This window comes from Lithobates pipiens, unplaced genomic scaffold (genome assembly GCF_037356315.1).
Source record: "Lithobates pipiens isolate NorthernLeopardFrog02 unplaced genomic scaffold, aLitPip1_a1.2 Scaffold_19, whole genome shotgun sequence".
Lineage (NCBI taxonomy): Eukaryota > Metazoa > Chordata > Amphibia > Anura > Ranidae > Lithobates > Lithobates pipiens.
In genome coordinates, this window is record NW_027507764.1 from 220,380,935 (window position 1) to 220,394,475 (window position 13,541).

Here is a 13,541-nt window from a genome sequence, read left to right on the forward strand (position 1 = left end):
ACACACACACACACAGATATATACATGCATATGCCCACTTAAGCATATGACTTTCTTTACTTTGCTGCTGTGGCCTCTACCCCAGACCTTTTGTAGGCCTAGCAATGCCCCTGCTGCTTATATTGGGGACAGCTTATGGGGAATCCAGATGACATTGCACTATGTTTTGTCTTGCAGGTGTCATGGCTGACAAGTTTACCTCACCTGATTTTCTGCCACATTTTATTGAGCAGTACAAATGTTTGTGGAGAATAAAAAGCAGAGAGTACTCCAATTAGCAAAAAAGAAATGTTGCATTTATTTATGCAACCCCTTTTGCAGCAACAATTATGTGCGCAACCAAATTGCAAATCTCTGCAGCACCTTTAAAAGGGAGCTCAATAAAATGAAGTCGGAATGAAATGAGTCGGAAAAGTCAAGAGCAGCAGCAGAGGATGCAAATACACATTCAATTTGCAACACACGGGAAAAAATAATATTGTGTTATTGACGGCCAAATTGAAAAGAACATTATAATAAGGTCACATTTTTATACATAGGAAAAAATGTCAATGTGGAGGCGCCAACTGGAATCATTTTGTCAAAGCAGCTGATACCCACACCACCTTCTGCCAAAAGAACACGAAAAAACAAAAACCCGGAGGATGCCGCTGCTTATTTTTTAAGCCATGCCTCTACAGCCCTCCAAAGAAACCCAGATGAGGCAGATTCTTTTGACTAACAGCCAACAAACTGTGCCAGATGTCAGAGGACCAACGACAAATGGCTGAGGTCACCCTACTACAGGTTCTAGACAAAGGGGTCAAAAGGCGAAATCCACTAACACACAGACTACGAGCCTCCACCTCCACTACCACCACAACAGCATGGCATTCAGTGGGAATATCATGCACCTGATCCCCAATCACCATGGTCTCAAGACTACCACTGTGCACATTTATAAATGCAATTCATTTAGGATGTATTTTTTTTCCCATTTTAGATTATTATGTTTTGGTTTGTAAATTCAAGCACTTTTTGTTACAGCAAGATATGTTTTGACGGCTGAAATAGAGGATCTCTATGTTAATTTATGTTCTTTTTATTTTTATCAAAAAATAAAATTATTGACCACAATATTTGGCTATCTTTTTTTTTTTTTTAAATGGCATATTTGAAGTAGGCAGCTACATAGATGTTTTAAATGTATGAGAAAAAGATTTAAAAAAAGGCAAGGGGCAACGAAATTGTTTTTGTTTTTCTATTAATAAAATCATGGATAACGGTGTTGCGGTAATTCCAAATAACCACCATGCAACATGCATAATGGCTAAATCAATCATTCGCATCGTAACAGAACACATGCCTTTTTTTTATTTATTTTTTATCAGAACGTTTTATTGTGTCATTTGTAGTAAACTGCATGTTGCATGAAAATAATAAGAAAAGGTAAGCAGTTTTCCTATCCAAAGATTATGCGGAATGCAAGTCAAGAAAATAAAACTAGGACACAACATAAAGTACAATGACCTATCTTTAAAAAGGGAAAGAAAATTTATCTGTGCCAAGTGGGCAAGGTTGAACCCTCTCACTCAACACAGCAAAACCGGGGGCCAAGGGGCCAAACAGATTGTGAGACTGATGTGATTGGCCCAGATTGCCAGCATAATTCCCAGGTTTCGTCAGTTATCTCCCCTGGGTCCCCTGTCCAGCTCCTTCTACACGGCAGGGCTGTGGGGTCCTGTGTGGATGCTGGTAAGCTTGAGTAGAAATGAGATATCAGGCCCCTTTTCTCCTGTACATAGAAAATGCCCCTCATCAAGGGAATGACTAGACAGTAGTAGTGTGGATACATGGCCCTTGGCCTGGGAGAGCATGTCTCAATTGGTGGTATTTGTAGAATTGGGGTCTGGGTAGATTAAATTCTATTTGGAGGCCCATGAAGGATTTTACTACATTTTGGTTAGTTGGGAGATATTACAAATAACAGCCAAACTCCATATTTGGAAACTTTTCAGTTTGCATATTTCCACAAGATTAGGGTTGCACCAGAGCGGGGTTTCTTCAAGAAATACCAACAGCCTCAAGCTATTCTTCACAGTAGTCCAAAGTTTTTTTAGGAGAATAAAAGTAGGCGCTGTTTGTGACGGATAAGGTAAGCCCACCTCCAAACCCGCTAAAACGGAGGTGGTGCGAGTTCCAGTCCGCAGTGGGCCATCAATCGAGTCAGACTCACCAGGTGATCCAAGACTACTCAGGTGTTGCATTTGAGAAGCATATAAATAGAGCCTAGGATTAGGCACTGCTGCTCCTCCCAATCTTTAAGGGGCCCCAGACCAATTTAATTAGGTTTATCCTTCCTATTACATCCAGGGGTGGTAATTAAAAACAAGTGTTACAGGTCATTTGGAATCTTTTGAATTGGGGTAGTAAATTGTCTTGTAAATAGGTCAGCGGGTTCACAGAAAATCACACTCCCAAGTATTTAAATGAGGAGACAACTTTGAGGGACTCTGCATCAATCAGCAGCATAATCAGTGGATCATCTAAAGGCAAAAGAATGATTTGTTCCAATTGATGGAGAATCCCGACAAGGAGCCAAAGTGCTGAATCACCACCATTGCGTTGGGGAGGGATGTGCCCGCATCCCCCAAATAGACAAGGCTGTCATCCGCGTAGAGGGAGATCTTTTCAATGCCGATACTCTGTTAAAGCCTGCAATAGTCGGAGATAACTTTATGGTAGCGGCCAATCATTCCAGGGCTAATGCAAATAACATGAGTGACAATGGGCACACCTGTCTTGTGCCCCTAAAGAGGGGAAAAGGGTCTGCGAGATCTCCATTTACATGTATCCTAGCTGTAGGGGCCTCATACAACCTCACCCAGGCAATAAAGTTATCTCTCAGTCCAAAGCGTCTCAACATCTTCCACAGGTAAGACCACTCAACACTGTCGAAGGCCTTAGCTGCATCTAATGATAGAATCGCTCTCTGGCCTGGGTTGTTGACAGGCAGCTGGAGGTTGAGAAATAATCGTCTGATGTTAAGGGCTGTGGACCTAGAGGGAATGATCCCCGATTGATCTTTATGGACAATTTTGTGGATAACTTTGGCCAGTCTAGTAGCCAGAACCTTAGCTAGCAATTTCACATTCGTTGTTAGCAATGAAATGGGCCTATAGGAATCTGGTGAGTGGGCTTCTCTACCTGGTTTTAGCAGTAGAATAATTATAGCCTCATTCGTAGACTGGGGTAAGCATCTGTTTTCTAAAGCATCTAGGAATACCTCTCTCAATTGGGGCATCAACGTCTCAGAGTATCGTTTGTACACCTCCGCCGGCAAGCCATCCACTCCTGGAGACTTGCCGGTAAAGGAAAGTGCCAGTGCCTCAAGCATCTCATCAATCGTAAGAGGAGCCTTCAGTTGCTCTGCATCCGATGCTGAGAGCTGCGGGATGTAGCTCTTGTCAAGAAAGGACCTTATTTCATTCAGAGTTGGTGAGACTTTAGAAGTCTCGAAACGTTGACAGAATGTCTGCATGAGAGCATGGGCATCCGCAAATACGGGCAAGGTGGGGCGGTTGCCCCCCCCTGGAATCATTGGGTGTTGTTGGCTACTTGGCTGTGTCACCTGTCTGTGTGTGTTTAATGTCCGCCGCGGCCGCCAGACTTTTTTTTCTACATCTGTGACTTTCTCTGCTGGCTGCTCTCTGCTGTTTTCACTGTCCAGTGTACACAGCTCCGCAGGTCAGCCTTTCCGCCCTCCACTTCATTGATTGGCTGCCTGTGTAGTGTAGGTGTGTCACTCTCACGCTCATCTTGTTGTTGTGGATCCGCCCACTCAAGCTGCCGATGAGCTGAGTTATATGCTGGGCTGACACTGGCAGTCTGTGAGCCGCCCAGCCCAGTTATAGTCTGCTACCTGCTGTGATGTGCCTGTGCATGCCTAAGCAACAACAACAGCAAGAAACCACAGGTAACAGCAGTTAGCATTAGCAGCCAGGAGCCCAGGACCCCCAGGAGGAAAAGCATTTTTATTGATTTATTGCTAGATTTGCTGGTAAGATAGTTAGTGTATTATGTTGATATGTTGTTCATGTCTTCTTCACTTTGTAAGTTACCACTCAGACCAGGCTACCAGACCAGTCCATACCCAAGCTGTTTTCATCAGGATTAAAATATGGGCAGAACACAATGGCGGCCCGTGCATTAAGGGCGCACGGGAGCGCCGTCCCCTCTCTCCTGCCATGCCTCTATCACCTTTAGATAGATTCATGCAATCCATGAATCTATCTATGGCCGCTTCTGCCACCCCCTACTCAGGCGCCCGGACCCGTTTTGGGTGCAGGACGGCTGAATTACAGCGGCAGGGGGGGTTTTTTTAATCGCCTCATGCCCACCGTTATATGACGTGACCGACTTTGAGCGAGTATATCTGAATGATGGGTGTAGCTACAGACATTCAGATATTGCCGTTTTCAGCCGGCGATTTCCTACACCATAAGAAAGATCATAGCGGCTTTTACACCCTTGATCATTCTTACAGGAGGCGAGAGGGAAGGTCCCCCCCTCCCGCCACCCTCCGGTGCTTATAGCAACTCACCGCTATGATCGGAAGGCAGACAGAGGTTGTAAAGAGGACCTCTAATGTCATATTCCTATTACAATGGATGTTTGCATTCCTTGTAATAACAATAAAAGTGATAAAAAAAAAATTACCAAAAAAGTGTCATAATAAAAAAAAAGAGAAACTTTTTTTTAAAGCCCCCCTGTCCCTGTGTGCTCACACACAGAACACATACATAAGTCCTGCTCACATATGACAATAGTGTTCAAACCACATATGTGAGGTATTGACGCGAACGTTAGAGTGAGAGAAATAATTTTATCCCTAGACCACCTCTGTAACTCAAAACATGTAACCAGTAAAAAAAAAATCAAGCGTCGGCTATGGGGATTTTTAAGTACCGAACTTTGGCGCTATTCCACGAGTGTGCAATTTTGAAGCGTGACATGTTAGGTATTTACTCGGCGTAACTTCATCTTTCAAAAAATGCAAGAACATTGGGCTAACTTTACTGTCTTGTTTTTTTAAGTACAAAACTGTTTCTTTCCCACAAAAAAAGTTAGAAAAATTGCTGCGCAAATACTGTGCGAGATAAAAATTTGCAACAACCGCTATTGTATTCTCTAGGGTCTTTGCTAAAAAACAAAAAAAAAAAAAAACATATATATAATATTTGGGGGTTCTATGTAATTTTCTAGCAAAAAAAAAAAAAAGATTTTTACATGTAGGAGAGAAATGGCAGAATTGGCCTGGGTGACAAGTGGTTAAGCACCTGATTAGAGCCATAGGCTCTAATAGGCATCAAAAAAGGTGACCTACAAGCACCATGCTGGGCGCTCGCAGGTCACTCAGCTATGTTAGAAAAGCGAATGACTATTTGCTTTCCTAACACTAAAGCGCCTCTCCGCCAATCATGATGGGCACACTGGCAACATATGATGGGCACACTGGTAGCGTTTGATGGGCACACTGGCAGCGTTTGGCACAGTGGCTACATTTGATGGCACAGTGGCTGCAATTGATTTTTTTTTCAGCTTTTTTGGACCCCCTCAAAAACTTTGAGCACCAGCACCACTGCCATAACAGATGTATTGCAATATAAAAGATGTACATTCTTTAGGCTTGAAAGATATATGTGTTATATAAGAGATCATTCAGCTCCACATTGTATTGGAAGTTGCTCAGGCCAGGCGTACCAGTCCATATAAATATAGCCTATACTTTTTTGTGTTTTAAAAAAAAAATCGGAATTATTACAGCCCATTCTCCAGGTTTCCTTCACAAGACTGAAAATGTTTCAGTACTCACTATAACAGGGGTCGGTAACCTGACAATCTTAGTCCACCTGTCCACCGCAAACAGGTTTCTGCACCGCCAACCCCCACTTTCTATGTGCCAGTCCTTGTCTCCCATCCCAGCCTCCTCCGTGGGTGGCTCCACCATGCCATCTATGTCACAGTCTCTCTCTCGCCCTACTGCCTTTATCCTCCTCCACCACTGTCATCAGTGAACAGCAGAGACCGGGAGTAATCGCAGCTCAGGACGGAGGGTGGGAAGAGAAGCTGGCGAAACAAACTTTTTATGTTAAACCACTGGTGATTGGTTTCTAGCACACAGGGTGGTTCTAAGCAACCATTCGCCAGCTTGCTAATATGAAAAGTCACTCTGCCAGCTCCCGCCCTCTGTCCATAACTGTGCTGCCACCCACCCTCCGCTGTGGAAACAGGTAGGACACTGTGCTATGGAAGGGGAGGGAAAGGGGGGAGGTTACTGCTATAGGGTAAAGGGGGGGGCAGAAGACACCACTGTGTGTGTGGGGGGGGGAGGTGATGTGAACGGGGCAGAGGACACTTTTATGAGCAGGGTCACCCCCATAGCCGTGTCCTGTAGCACCCTTCATATCACCCCCCACCTCCCCCCGATCCCTGCATTCTGAGCGCAACCCACTTCTAAACTCTGCAATCTGAGCATAACACACTCCTAAACTCTGCAATGTGAGCGTAACACACCCCTGATCCCTGCATTCTGAGTGCAACACTCTCCTGATCCCTACATTCTGAGCGCAATGCACTCCTGATCCCTGCATTCTGAGCACAATATAGACTGATTCTTGAATTCTGAGTGCAATGCCCTCCTGATCCCTGCATTCTGAGTGCAATGCATTCCACTCCTGATCCCTGCATTCTGAGCACAATGCAGTCTGGGTCCTGCATTCTGAGCGCAATGCAGTCCTGATTTCTGCATTCGAAGCACAATGCACTCTTGATCCCTGCATTCTGAGCACAATGCAGTCCTGATCCCTGCATTCTGAGCGCAATGCACTCCTGATTCCTGCATTCTGAGCGCAATGCACTCCTGATTCCTGCATTCTGAGCGCAATGCACTCCTGATTCCTGCATTCTGAGCGCAATGCACTCCTGATTCCTGCATTCTGAGCGCAATGCACTCCTGATTTCTGCATTCTGAGCGCAATGCACTCCTGATTCCTGCATTCTGAGCGCAATGCACTCCTGATTCCTGCATTCTGAGCGCAATGCACTCCTGATTCCTGCATTCTGAGCGCAATGCACTCCTGATTCCTGCATTCTGAACGCAATGCACTCCTGATTCCTGCATTCTAAGCGCAATGCAGTCCTGATTTCTGCATTCTGAGCGCAATGCAGTCCTGATTTCTGCATTCTGAGCGCAATGCACTCCTGATTTCTGCATTCTGAGCGCAATGCACTCCTGATTCCTGCATTCTGAGCGCAATGCTCTCCTGATTCCTGCATTCTAAGCGCAATGCAGTCCTGATTCCTGCATTCTAAGCGCAATGCACTACTGATCCCTGCATTCTGAGCGCAATGCACTACTGATCCCTGCATTCTGAGCGCAATGCACTCTTGATCCCTGCATTCTGAGCACAATGCACTCCTGAACCCTGAATTCTGAGTTTATATCTTGTGCTGTGGGTTTATATCTTGTACTGTGGTTTTATAGCTGGTGATGCTGTTTTTCTGGTGCTCTGGATCTTGCAGTGCAGTGAATCTATATCTGGTGCTGTGGGGTTATTTCATGTGCTGTGGATCTGGTGCCTTGGGGTTATATCTATAGAGCTGGTGCCGTGGCAAGTCTTTTGGGTGCAATCAAGTGATATAGCCAGGTGGTGAGCAGAGTACTTAATGATCCCCATTTCTTTTTAGAAATGGATATCCGCAAATTCTTTTCAAAACGCAAATTGGATGATGTAGAATCTGATAAGGGAGCAACACAAAAATCTAGACATGGCTAACAAGAGGCAGAATCAAGCACTAGCAGTTCTGCAGGTCCAGTTCCAGCTCCAATAGAATGTAGCCATGTTGATGCTCCTGTTGATGCTCCTGTAAATGACATTGGATTGTATTTAAATTCATCAAAAAAACTAACAGATGATCTTAAATACAATCTGCTAATAAATACATATAACCCACCAGAAAATTATGACTTCAAGAAATTTTCAACCGGACCACGCTTTTTCCGTCAGGTGTGGATTAATCAATATTCACCTTGGCTTAGCTACTCTCCACAACTGAAAGGTGCAATTGGTAAGTATTGTACAGTTTTTACACAGCCAGTTCATCGCGGGATACAAGGAGCATTCATAACTAGGCCTTTCACAAAATATAAAGATTTCCATGAAGGTGCACGGAACCATGTTTTAACGTCTTGGCATAAAAATGCACAAGTGGATGCATCTAATTTTTTGGAGATCAGAAAGAAACCTGAAACAAGTATTGTTTGCCAAATAGACAGCCCTGTGAAAAGGCAAGTTGAAGAAAATCGGAAAAAGTTATTTACAATTTTGTCTACTATCATATTTTGTGGAACACATGACATTGCTTTACGTGGGAAACAAAGTACAAATGGAAACATGCAAAGTCTGTACCAATTTCGCATTGAAGCAGGAGATATGATCCTAAAGAACCATCTTGAAAATGCACCAGTTAATGCACATTATACATCAGTTCGTGTTGAAAATGAATTGATTCGATTATGTGAAGAAACGTTACGAGAAGATCTGGTATCCTTAGTCAACATCTCAAATGGGTTTTCAATCATTGTTGATGAAAGCGCTGACATTTCTGGAAAAGAACAGATGTCACTTGGAGTACGTTTTGTAGACACAAGCAGCACCGTAGCTGTCAGAGAAGAATTCCTTGGTTTTGCAACCTTAAAAGAAATGGATGCCATCTCAATTGCAAATATGATTATGGATACATGTTCTAAATTTGGATTAAATTTAGAAAAACTCTATGGCCAAGGATATGATGGATGCTCTATAATGGCAGGAAAAGAAGGTGGCGTTCAAGCCATAGGCCTCTTTCACACTGACGTGCCGTTCAGGCCCGCCTGTCAGTTTTTCAGGCGGACCTGAACAGCTGCTCCATAGAGCTCTATGGAGCGTCGGATGTCAGCTGTGACATGTCCGCCGACATCCGACCCGCTCCGATCCGAAAAAGTGTAACGGAGGAAAAAGCTATTTTTCCATCCGTCTGCGGATCGGATCGGGTGACGACGGGCACTGCGGTCCGTCGTCATCCGATCTCCCATAGGGGAGAGCGGCGCTGTGACAGGTCCGTCCCTGCGCAGTGTGCAGAGACGGAGCTGTCATTTCCCTGCTCAGCGGGGATCGGCGGAGTGATCCCCGCTGAGCAAACGGATATCCACGGGGCGGATCAGAACTGATCCGCCCCGTGTGAAAGGACCCTTAATAAAGAGAAAATATCCTAAAGCTGCTTTTGCTCACTGTGCTGCACATAAACTCAATTTGGTTGTTAATGATCTGAATGCTGTTCCTGATATACGGAATTCTATTGGCACAGTGAAAGCCATCATCAAGTTTTTCCGTGAGAGTCCAAAAAGAAGATCTCTTATTCCTAATGTGCCATTGCTGAGTGAAACGAGGTGGACAGCCAAATACAAAAGCATTCTAATTTTTAGCTCAAACTTTGAAGATATTTTTAATCAATTAAGCTTACTGGTCACTACAACATCAGGAAAAACACGTCAGGATGCATATCAATTGCAATGTTCTTCAAGCACAGTGAGCTTCCTCTTTTGCTTGACCATCATTTCAAATTACTCATCAAGACTGGAATCAGTAAGCCAGGTTCTCCAAGCTGTTCAGCTTGATATCCTCAAAGTGTGTAATCACGTGCAAGATCTTCTCACTGTGTTCCGCAATCACAGATAAAATGCAGAAGAACAATTTAAGGAATTTTTTTTTCAAATGTTCAAACAATGGCAGAAAAATTTACGAAAACAGTGCAGATTTTCCAATGGCAGAAAAATTGAGCATTGAACTTTGCCTTCCCAGACAGTGTGGCAGGCAAGTATTTCATTCTAATTTTGGTTCCTCTTCTGTGGAAGAATACTATCGCCAGTCTATCTATGTGCCATACATGGACTCAATCATTGCATCATTAGAAAGCCGGTTTGGCAATGAAAACAAGAAAAACCTGTGACCACTTGTACAGTGGAAAGGTCTTTCAGCACAATGAAAAGGGTCAAAACCTGGCTGAGATCGACAATGGCAGATGATCGCTTATCTGGTTTGTGCATGATGAGCAGGAAGTCATCCAAGTAGTGGATAACTTGCTGACAACCAACTTTGTGCAGGAGAATCCATACATAGAGCAAGAATGGCTGAAAACAAACAACAGTTAATTGACAAAGTCATTGATAAATTTGCAATGGACCACAGATGTTTACAGTTTCTTTTTCGAGATCACTAACCAGTGAACAAAAATTGTACAAAAAAAATACTCTGAAAAATGTGATTGCTAAATTGAATCAAGAGTGCAGATATTTGCTATTAAAGTTTATATGTTTTATTTTCCAATTTGGATGATAACAGTTATTTAGTTCTAAATATATATATATAAGAAGGCCAGTATGGTGGCCTGAATTTATGGGAGGAGCCCGGGGGGTATTTAACCAGCCCACTCGCCTGTGGTCTTTGTCGGTTTCCTGTGCGCAATACTACGTCACTAGGCCGACTACTCGAATTTCGTTGCCGTTCGGAAACTTCTCTCTACTAGAAGTCTCGTGGTTTTCGTTCCTGTTCGTGTTTTGTACAACGTCTCTGGCTCGACTGCCGCAGGTAAGGGTCTCGTTTGACCTTCCTTTACTAAAACGTTTCATTTTTGAGTATCGTAAAACTTGAAATATCTCGAGTCATTCGTTACGAAACCGGGTCGTTCATCACTCAAAACGCACCATTTTTGCAGCGCCCTTCATTTCACGGGCCTCATTTCAGTAGGAATTGCTCGAAGGAAAATCTGCACTGTTTTCGAAAATTGTTGTGTTATCTGCCTCATCACCATGTTCCACAGACTAATCGTTGCCAGTCGCACCTCACGGCACAACGATTCGTACCTCTGCCACAGCTGGCTCACGTAGGTCATTTCATCATTTCACTAATTTCTGTCACTCACCGCGCCCCGATTCGAATCCAGTCGCATTCGTTTAAATGCGACGGTTCGTTCCGGTGTGCCCCAGTTGCTCGGCCTCATTTCAGTACATGCTCCAGAAACCGCGCGTTGCTAATCGATCGGGTCTCTGTCATGGGAATCATTTCACTGTGACCTATCACGTTCCGATTCGAAACCAGTCGCATTTCTCAAAACGCACGGGTTCGATCAACGTGTCCCAGTTGCGTTGGCCTCATTTCAGTACATGCTCTAGAGCCCGCTTGTTGACGGTCGCAGGCTGCGTCCTCTCTGATTCGTAGCTCTATCATGGGAAACATTTCATTGTCACGTAGTGCGTTCAGTTCGAATCCGGTCGCATCCCTGTGCATCGATTCGTCCGGACAGCCCCAGGTATTTTTTCAGCCTCATTTCAGTGCATGCTCCAGAGACCGGTCGCAGTTCGTGGCCAGCCGATCCATGCCTCTGTCATGACAGAAGTTGTTCATTTAATTTCACTGTCACGCTCCGCGCTCCGGTTCGAATCCAGTCGCACATACACATGCACCGATTCGTTCCGGTTCGCCCCAGGTTATTTCCCACATTTCAGTACATGCTCCAGAGTCCGCTTTGTTGTCAGTCGCACTTGCGACACGACCATTTCGTGCCTCTGTCATGGCAAATCATGCTTCATTTCACTGTCACTTACAGCGCTCCGACTCGTATCCAGTAGCATCCGTGATGCATTGATTCGGTTCGGTGTGCCCCAGAGGGAACGGCCACATTTCACTTTTTCAACAGGTTGCCTTATTGTACGGTCATAACTACAGCACTTATTTATTTACGCTCCCGCATTGGACACAGGTCATCTCGCACTTCGTCCTTTACGCATATGATACGTCGGATTGGGACAGCAAAAAAAAAAAAAAAAAAGGAAAAAAAAAATATGAGGATGATAAATAAATGGCGCTGATAAAAAAAGGAGTGGTGGCGGGAAAAATGTCTACTCAACGGTGCACTTCGGTCATGTTAGCCAGCCGTTCACGTCACTCTTTAGTTTACTTGTTAGGTTCTCACCAATTGTCATCTGTTGTTTCTCTCTCCAGGTCAGTCAAGTTCAGTAGGTCCACCCTGCACCAGCTTGGACGTTATCTTCCCAGGTAAAAAAAAAAAAAAAAAGGGGGAGAGAAGGGAAGGCGTGGAAAATGCGACAGCAACCATGCTGGCATACATATATATGTATGTGAAGGCTTGTGACAATATATTATAAATATATATATATATATATATATATATATGTGTATGTATACACGTTCGCTCCCGCATTAGTGCTCAGCAAATAGGTGGGTTTGCTTGGTAAAATAGAGAAACAGTCTTGACTTATGTCACCCTCTATAGGTTCCGGTCGTCCATCCTTCGTCCCCAAAGAGATAGGACATCACTCCTAGGGCACGATTTACCTGGAGCCATGTCCCAACTCGGCAGCGAAGACCTTACCGCCCCCTTGTCTCCTTGCCCGCCTTCAGTGAGCTACAGCGTACAGTCCTTCAGGGGTTGGACTATCCCCAGGCTGACAGCGGAGCTGAGACGCAGGGGCATTCCTTTCCCCGCTACGGCTAGGAAGGCAGAGCTTTTCAGGCTCCTCTCTACCCCACCAGCTACGGCCGGGCCTAGTACCCCGCCTCAGGCTACGCTCCAGTCCATCTCAGCGGCTATAGGCCAACTGCACGCTATGGTGTCGTCTCTAACCAATACGGTCACGGACGTCCAGGCCAGAGTGACGCTCCTAGATGCTCTCCCAGCCACAACCACCCCTGTTCCAGTTCCAGTCCCGTCACCACTGCCGACAGGTAACGAAGGAACATGTCCCGTGGTCTGTCCAGCACATCTGGTGCCGGCCGGCATTAGGAAGGACATCTTGGACGGCAAGGATGTCAACCTGGCCTCCCTGCTCATTTTGGTACATGACCTTGCAGAAAACAAGGCTTACACCTGGGGAGACGTCTCCGTAGTCCTCAAAGCTAAGGACCCCAGGCTGAATCGTAAACTTTCCATCCCAGAGTTTGCCCTAGCCTTTGGGATGCTGAGAGACGTCATTTGCTCAGCATCACCTGCCAGGAGGGAAGAGCTGGATTTGTACCTCCACACGGTAGTGGACCTAGGATACAAATACGGAGGCTTCTCCTTCTACGACTATCATCAGTCATTCTCAGCCAAGGCAGCCGCTAAACTGGCACAGTTCCAGTCACCCACAGACTGGAGCCTTATGGACACCGAACTGTTCTGTCGGCATTTTGCCGGCCTTCGTTCACCCCTGTGTGCCATCTGCCAGTCCTCCACCCATACCGCTTCCTGGTGCGCCAACATACAGGTTAGTCGCCCGGTAGAGTTCCCCTCCACCTCTGGTGCAGCCCTAGGCCAATCAGGCCCTGCGCCAAAGAATCAAGTGGACAAATTTGGACGTACGGTCCGAACCGTAGGGGGAGCGGCCATCTGCAATAATTATAACTACGGCTCGTGCAATTTTAGCCAGTGCCGCCTATTGCACATCTGTGTCGTATGTCACA